We start from the raw sequence: 7048 nt of genomic DNA, 5'->3' as shown, positions 1-7048 counted from the left end.
GGCCCAAAATCGATTATATGTTACCCAAACTCATCTCATTGGGATTTGATCAGGTCAACTATCCACAAATATTTGCCTAAACTCATTGCCATCCCTTGCTATATCATAATAACATCTATGCATGTTTGTCTACTATGTTCCCCCCTTTTAATTGATAGCTAATCTGATGATGTTCATCCTACTCTCTGATACCATGCATTATTTATATGATTTGATTGCTTTTGGATATTTTTATTGAATTTTTTTTATAAGTGAATGAGGGTATTGGGACTGTGAATTTGATCTTAAAGTTGCTTCCTTGTTTTCTTTCTTTCTTTTTTAATTGTTGTTCAAAAAATGAAATTGAGAAAGAGATTGGAAATGAGGGCTTTGATAATAAATATATCTTTTAATTAGTTGAATACTTAGTTGTGCAATTAATACACATCCTAAGAATAAGCTTATAAAGAAACAAAAGGTTTCTTTGTACCCATAAAAGATTTGTGTTTGTTTTTGTTCTAAGTATAAAAGATATGGGTTTCTTTTACGGGTTTTGATTTCTCTTGGTAGTTGCTTTTTGTCCAACTCTTTCTATCTACAAGTTTTGACTCATAAGGTATGATCTCAATTATTCTTTTCCTTCATTAATTGTACTCTTTTAAGAAGAATGAGTTTCTTTCATTGCTTTTTTTAGTAAAGGCTTATTATTTCACTTAATTAATTATTTACTTAGGTTTCAATTGTCCCTAAGCAAGAAATTTCAAATAGTTCAAGTTCAGTTATGAATTTGTTTACTGCTATATTTATTTAATTTATTTATTAAAATGTGATGTTTGACCCCATGCATATGGGTGATCACGTGGTGTGATGCTACGATTTAGTAGAAAAAAGTATAACTATGAATATTAGTATCAACTTAAAAAAGTAAATAAATGTAGCTATACAAAGTGGAGTTCAAATATTGCTTTTGTTCAAAAATTAAGAAATATAGCTATATATAGTACAATTCAAAAGCCCAATTCTTTCCCTCTCCCACTCATCAATGCGCCTCTCTCTCTCTCTCTCTCTCTGTATACATGCACAACAGATGAGAAATATATTCATTATTATTTGACTTTATTATTATTATTATTATTATTATTATTATTATTATTTTCAATAACAAATATGAATTAGTGGTAAACTATTTCATGTGTTGTTCTACCAATCATTAGTAAGGAAATTCATCAATTTGGGTTCATCATCAACATTTTGAATATTTAAGATCTAGGCTCTTTTTTCAATTTAAAAAATGCTAACTAGCTAATTCTAGTGAGGCTACTAGTGAAATTTCTTTACGTGGACTACACTAAAAATTTAGAAGATTTATAATAAAATATTTGTTAATTAAAAATTTACTCTTCTCGTTTTAACTTTTATGTGGACATTGTGCTTTAATAGGTAATCTTGAGATTGTAATCTTCTATCCATGAGAATATGGCACCAAGTAAAGATTGGATGGACTTTGTTGATGATAGACTTAATGAAGCATATCAAATAGGAGTAAAGAAATTTGTGGAATTTGCTTAATAGGACAGGGGAGAAACATGAAATTAGGTGTCCATGTGTGAAATGTGGGAACACACATTCGGGAACTCGGGAACTAGTTGAGACACATTTAAAAGTGTATGGGATAATGGAGAATTACACTTTTTGGTATCACCATGGGGAAAAGTTAGGTGAGGCTCAATCTGAAAGTGATGATGATGGTGAATCAAGAGATGAGAATGAGGATGAGATGGAAGAAATTATGAGAGATTTCTATCCTGATTTTAATGATTTTGGTGCTTACAATGACATTCTTCTAGAGGAACCGAATGCTGAAGCAAAGAAATTTTATAGGTTATTGAGGGATTCTCAACAACCACTATACAAAGGTTCTACAATCTCAAAGTTATCAGCACTGGTAAAATTACTTCATATTAAAAGCCTTGGTTGATGGAGTAATGAGTCATTTAAAATGTTATTAAAGATGCTTAAAGAAGAGTTACTTCCTAATGGGTCTACGTTACCTGATTCATATTATAAGGCAAAGAAGATAATTCAAGATCTTGGCCTTTTTTATAAAAAGATGGATGCTTGTATAAATGACTGCATGTTATTTTGGAAGGAAGATAAAGGTGCTAACTTTTGTAAGGTTTGTGGTGCTTCCAGATGGAAGTGTGAGAAGCATAGTGGGGAAGTAAGGTACAAAGCAAATGGTAAGAAAATACCAATGAAAATTTTGTGTTATTTTCCATTAAAGCCTAGGCTTCAAAGATTGCTTATGTCTACCAAAACATCTTCTTTGATGAGATGGCATCATGATAAAAGAGTTGATGATGGGGTGATGAGACATCCAGCTGATTCAATGGCGTGGAAGTCTTTTAATGAGCTTCATGAATCATTTGCCTTAGACCCTCAAAATGTTAGACTTGGCCTTGCTAGTGACGGCTTTCAACCATTTGCAAATTCAAATACATCATATAGCATATGGCCAGTAATTCTCATTCCATATAATTTTCCACCTTGGATGTGCATGAAGCAATCTAATTTTATTTTGTCAATGCTTATTCTTGGTCCTGAAGGTCCTAGTGATGCAATTGATGTTTATCTCCAACCTTTGATAGAAGAAATAAAGGAGTTGTGGGAAATTGGGGTTGAGACGTTTGATGTATTAACAAGACATTATGGACCATTAATGATTTTTCGGCATATGGGAACTTATCTGGATGGAGTACCAACGGAAAATTGGCTTGTCCTTGTTGTAACAAAGACACTTCTTGGACAAGATTATCTAATGGTTGCAAGCAATGTTACATGGGGCATCATCGTTATCTTTCAAGTACTCATAAATGGAGGAATGAGAAGAAGTCATTTGATGGTACAAAAGAGCATAGATTACCTCCAAAGCCTATGTCTGGTAGTGATATTCTTAAACAAGTGCAAGACCTTAAAGGGATAAAACTAACAAAAGCTTTTGGAAAAAAGGTTGAAATATCACATGAAAGTCGGGGTAACAATTGGAACAAGAAGAGTATATTTTTTTGAACTTCCATATTGGAAGACCTTATTATTAAGACATAATTTGGATGTGATGCACATTGAAAAAAATATATGTGATAATATAATTGGGACAATAATGAACATGAAAGGAAAGACTAAGGACAATCTTAAAGCTCAACTGGATCTACAAGCAATGAAAATAACGCCAGAATTGCATCCAATCAAGGAAGAGGATAAGTATAAATTGCCTATGGCATCTTATACATTATCTTTTGAAGAAAAGCACAAATTTTGCCAATTCTTGAAACAACTAAAAGTTCCAGATGGATTTTCATCTAACATTTCTCATTGTGTCAACCTCAAAGGGCACAAGCTTTTAGGTTTGAAGAGCCATGATTGCCATGTCCTTTTACAACATTTAATTCCTCTTGCAACACGTGGTCTTCTTCCCAAAACAGTTTATGAACCAATTTTTGAATTGTCTCTATTTTTCAATGTGCTTTGTGCTAAGGTCTTAAGGATGGATCAATTAGAACAAATTGAATCTCAAATTCCTATCACACTTTGCAAGTTAGAGAAGACCTTTCCACCTTCATTTTTTGATATCATGGTTCATTTGCTTGTTCATGTAGCCAATGAGGCTAAGATTGGTGGGCTATTCAATATCGATGGATGTATTTTGTAGAGCAAAAAATGTATGTCTTAAAGTCTCTCATTCGAAACTTCACTTATCTTGAGGGTTCAATTGCTGAAGGCTACATCGCAAATGAATGCATGACTCTTTGTTCAAGGTACTTGAATAACATGGACACAAAGTTTAATCGCCTTGATCGTAACCATGATGGTGGTGAATCTAAGCTTGCTAAAGGAATGCAAATTTTCTCACATTATGGATGGCCTTTAGGAGCAGGCAAAGTACTTAACCTTGATATGCATGAATTAGAGCAAGCACATATTTATGTGTTAAAAAATTATGATGAAGTTCAACCCTTAATTAAGTATGAAATCTCAATCCTTTCTTTACTTTTCATCCTTGTTTTTTCCTTATGGCAATTATTCACTAAAGATCATTAATTCTATCTTATAGAGAGTATTCACAAATTCAATCAAGTAGTACACAACAGCTCTCTGATAAAGCATGGGATAGGCATTTTATTAATTGGTTCAAAGTTAGAGTAAGTGTGGCAAAAAATTTAGATTTTTCTTGTGAATTTTTATCCTTGATGATAAGACTTAAATTCTCAAATTTAATCTTTGGTGCAGGTGACAAGATTGCATAAGACTATGAACAACAAAAAAATAGAAGACTTACTTTCACTATCTCGTGGTCCTTCCCAATATGTTACCTGCTATAAAGGGTAAATTTGTAATGGATTTAGATTTCATACAGAAGATCATGAAAAAGGTTTAAGGACACAAAATAGTGGAGTGGTAGTTGTTGGTGATAATGGCGTAGATAGATATTGCAAACATTGATTTTTATGGGGTTTTAACTAAGATTCTTGAATTGCAATATCTTGGAGGAAGACGAGTGGCATTGGTTCGTTGTAAATGGTGGGATGTCTATGATAGAGAGAAAGGAGTTAAAATAGATGAATATGGAATTGTTAGTGTTAACTCCCAACGACTTCTGAAAACAAATGAGCCATTTGTATTAGCTAGCTAAGCATCACAAGTTTTTTATGCCCATGACAATAAATGCAAAGGTTGGGAATTAGTGATAAAGACCCAACCTCGTGATTCATATTCAATGCCACTACAAATGGAGGATGATGTTGACAATCTAGACTGTGCAAACGAAGATTATCAAAATGGTGAATCCTTTCATCTAAATTTCAATCCAACCACTTCATTGGGCATAGAAGGTGAAATCAGTTGGAGTAGAAAGGATTTGGAGCCGATGGTTGTAGATGGAACATCTTTGCAAAGAAAAAGAAAAAGGAAAAGAAAGTATTAAAGGTCTAAACCTGATTATAATTTATAAAAGAAAATTGGGTTTTTTTTTTTTTAGTATAGGCCTTGATTGTAATAGTCATTTTGATTGAATATTTGTTTGCTGCTATTATATAATGGCTGAAGTTATTTTTATTGATACTAGACATATGTTTTAACTCTTATTAGGATAATGACAAAACCAACCACAATAAGAAATGGACTAGATTCTAACTCAAGGCCAAGTAAGCATGTGTATGTAAAACCTGGTGCATTGAGTATGATGCGCGGACTGGGTTTGAGATTAGTATGCTCCCAAAATGCTAATGGTGCACATAGCTCTTCTAAAACATCTTTGTAACACCTTCACTGTATCCATTTCGTACAATACTGTTCCGATAATCGATGTCGGTCCAGACAGCTAGAACGTCTGGAAAAATATTTAAACTAAAGTGAAGAACTATAATTAATTCAAATATTAATAAGAAAAATTTAAGAAAAATTTTAGAAATAAAATACAACAGAGTTAAATGAGCCGGTGTCCTAGCGATGGGTAACCTAGTAGGAAGTTGCGGTCCTTGCAACTAGGAGCCCTAAACCCAGGAGAAAATTCATAAAATAATTTTTGGGACTCCAGAGAAGAGTCATTGAGATTTCTATGGTATTAGAATGCCAAGAAAAGGTTTAGAAATAATTTTCGATCAGTACAGACGATTTTGGCTTAATAAGCCAAACGAAGGGCATTTTGGTCATTTCGTCTTCAGAGATGATTTTTGGCCAACTTGTCCAGTTAAGTAAATAATTATTATGATTTAAGATATGAATAAATATTGCTAAAAATTAAATTAAAAATGAGTAGAAAAGAAAAGAAAAAGAAAAGAAAAGAAAATACCTAATTATGACACCATATGATCTCATTAAAAATCTAGTTCTAAAAATTTTAAATATTACAAAATTATTGTAAACAACTTAGAAAGTATCAAGGAAGTGATAAAAAGACTAGTAGAAGAATTATAACTTAAATAACTTTACAAACGTAATTTTCATTAGAATATAAGTATAAATTTTAGATTTATTTGTACATTATATAAATAATTGTTGTAAACTTATGAAAGAAGTGATTCTAGAGAGCAACATAAATGACGAAATATATAGTGTATGGAAAATTTCACATGAACCCAGTAAAATTCTTGAGTATAGAAAATATGCTTCAATTATTTTTACTTGTTATATTATTTCCTTGTCATATTATTGCACTACTAAGCAGCAATACTTAGCGCGATGGATTTGTTTCTCGCGCAGGTATTGAAGTTAAAGCCCAGTGAATACCAAACTGAGATTTTAGAGTCCTGATCTGCAGAGTGTTCAAGGTTGTTACGTCCTCAGCAATGCATGTAGATAGGGCCCATGTAGATCATATTATGTATTTTGTACATTATTATTAGTTATTATTTGTAATGTAAACTATGAATTGTATATTGAAATATAGATTATAGAACTGCAATTAATTTGTAGATCATGCAAATTATGAGTTTATGTAATCAGTCTGTAAATAATGTAAATTAATGAAACTTGAGAACTTATATATATAAATTGTGCATGAATGGAAATGCGTGGAAATGAATTTGAAATTGAGATATATGAATAAGATGTGAATAATGAGAATAATTGATGAGATTTCATTTATTGCTTGAAATTTTCAAACAGGTTAATAGTAAAACACGTCAAACGATAATAAAATAGGGGAAACTCCGTTAGTTTCTCCGTCGAAAAATAATAGATATTAAATATAACGAGAACAAAATTTTTTAAAGAAATAAATTAAAATAAGTTAGGGTGCTCTAGCACCGAGTTTGCGCCTTACTCGGCTATAGTAGACGAGTGAGGGGTGTTACATTTATTAGCATCAGAGCACGGTGTAGGCATTTCTGGACTTAGACTGCATATCATGCATTGCATTCATAAGAGTCGAGGTGATACTATTGTAGATCTGTATTTTCCGTTTATTTTAGGTTAAGGTATGGAATGAGAGAGTGAAGGGACAATGAGATAGTGAATGGAGATGAAAAGGAGACTGTATTTAAGATGAAAAAAAATGAGTACAGAACTGTTT

At 32.1% G+C, this 7048-nt stretch overlaps 1 long non-coding RNA gene across 1 annotated transcript; it reads left to right on the top strand.

Moving 5' to 3' along the window:
- The first annotated feature begins 528 nt into the window (after positions 1–528).
- Positions 529–4754, top strand: LOC131179304 (uncharacterized). The gene is made up of 3 exons (XR_009148300.1): positions 529–595; positions 4091–4178; positions 4267–4754. It is a non-coding gene; the product is annotated as an uncharacterized LOC131179304 (long non-coding RNA).
- The last annotated feature ends 2294 nt before the right edge of the window (positions 4755–7048 follow it).

Source organism: Hevea brasiliensis, chromosome 1, assembly GCF_030052815.1.
Source record: "Hevea brasiliensis isolate MT/VB/25A 57/8 chromosome 1, ASM3005281v1, whole genome shotgun sequence".
Taxonomy (NCBI): Eukaryota; Viridiplantae; Streptophyta; class Magnoliopsida; order Malpighiales; family Euphorbiaceae; genus Hevea; species Hevea brasiliensis.
Note: the sequence above shows the minus strand (reverse complement) of the source record. Positions and strands in the feature narration are given on the sequence as shown.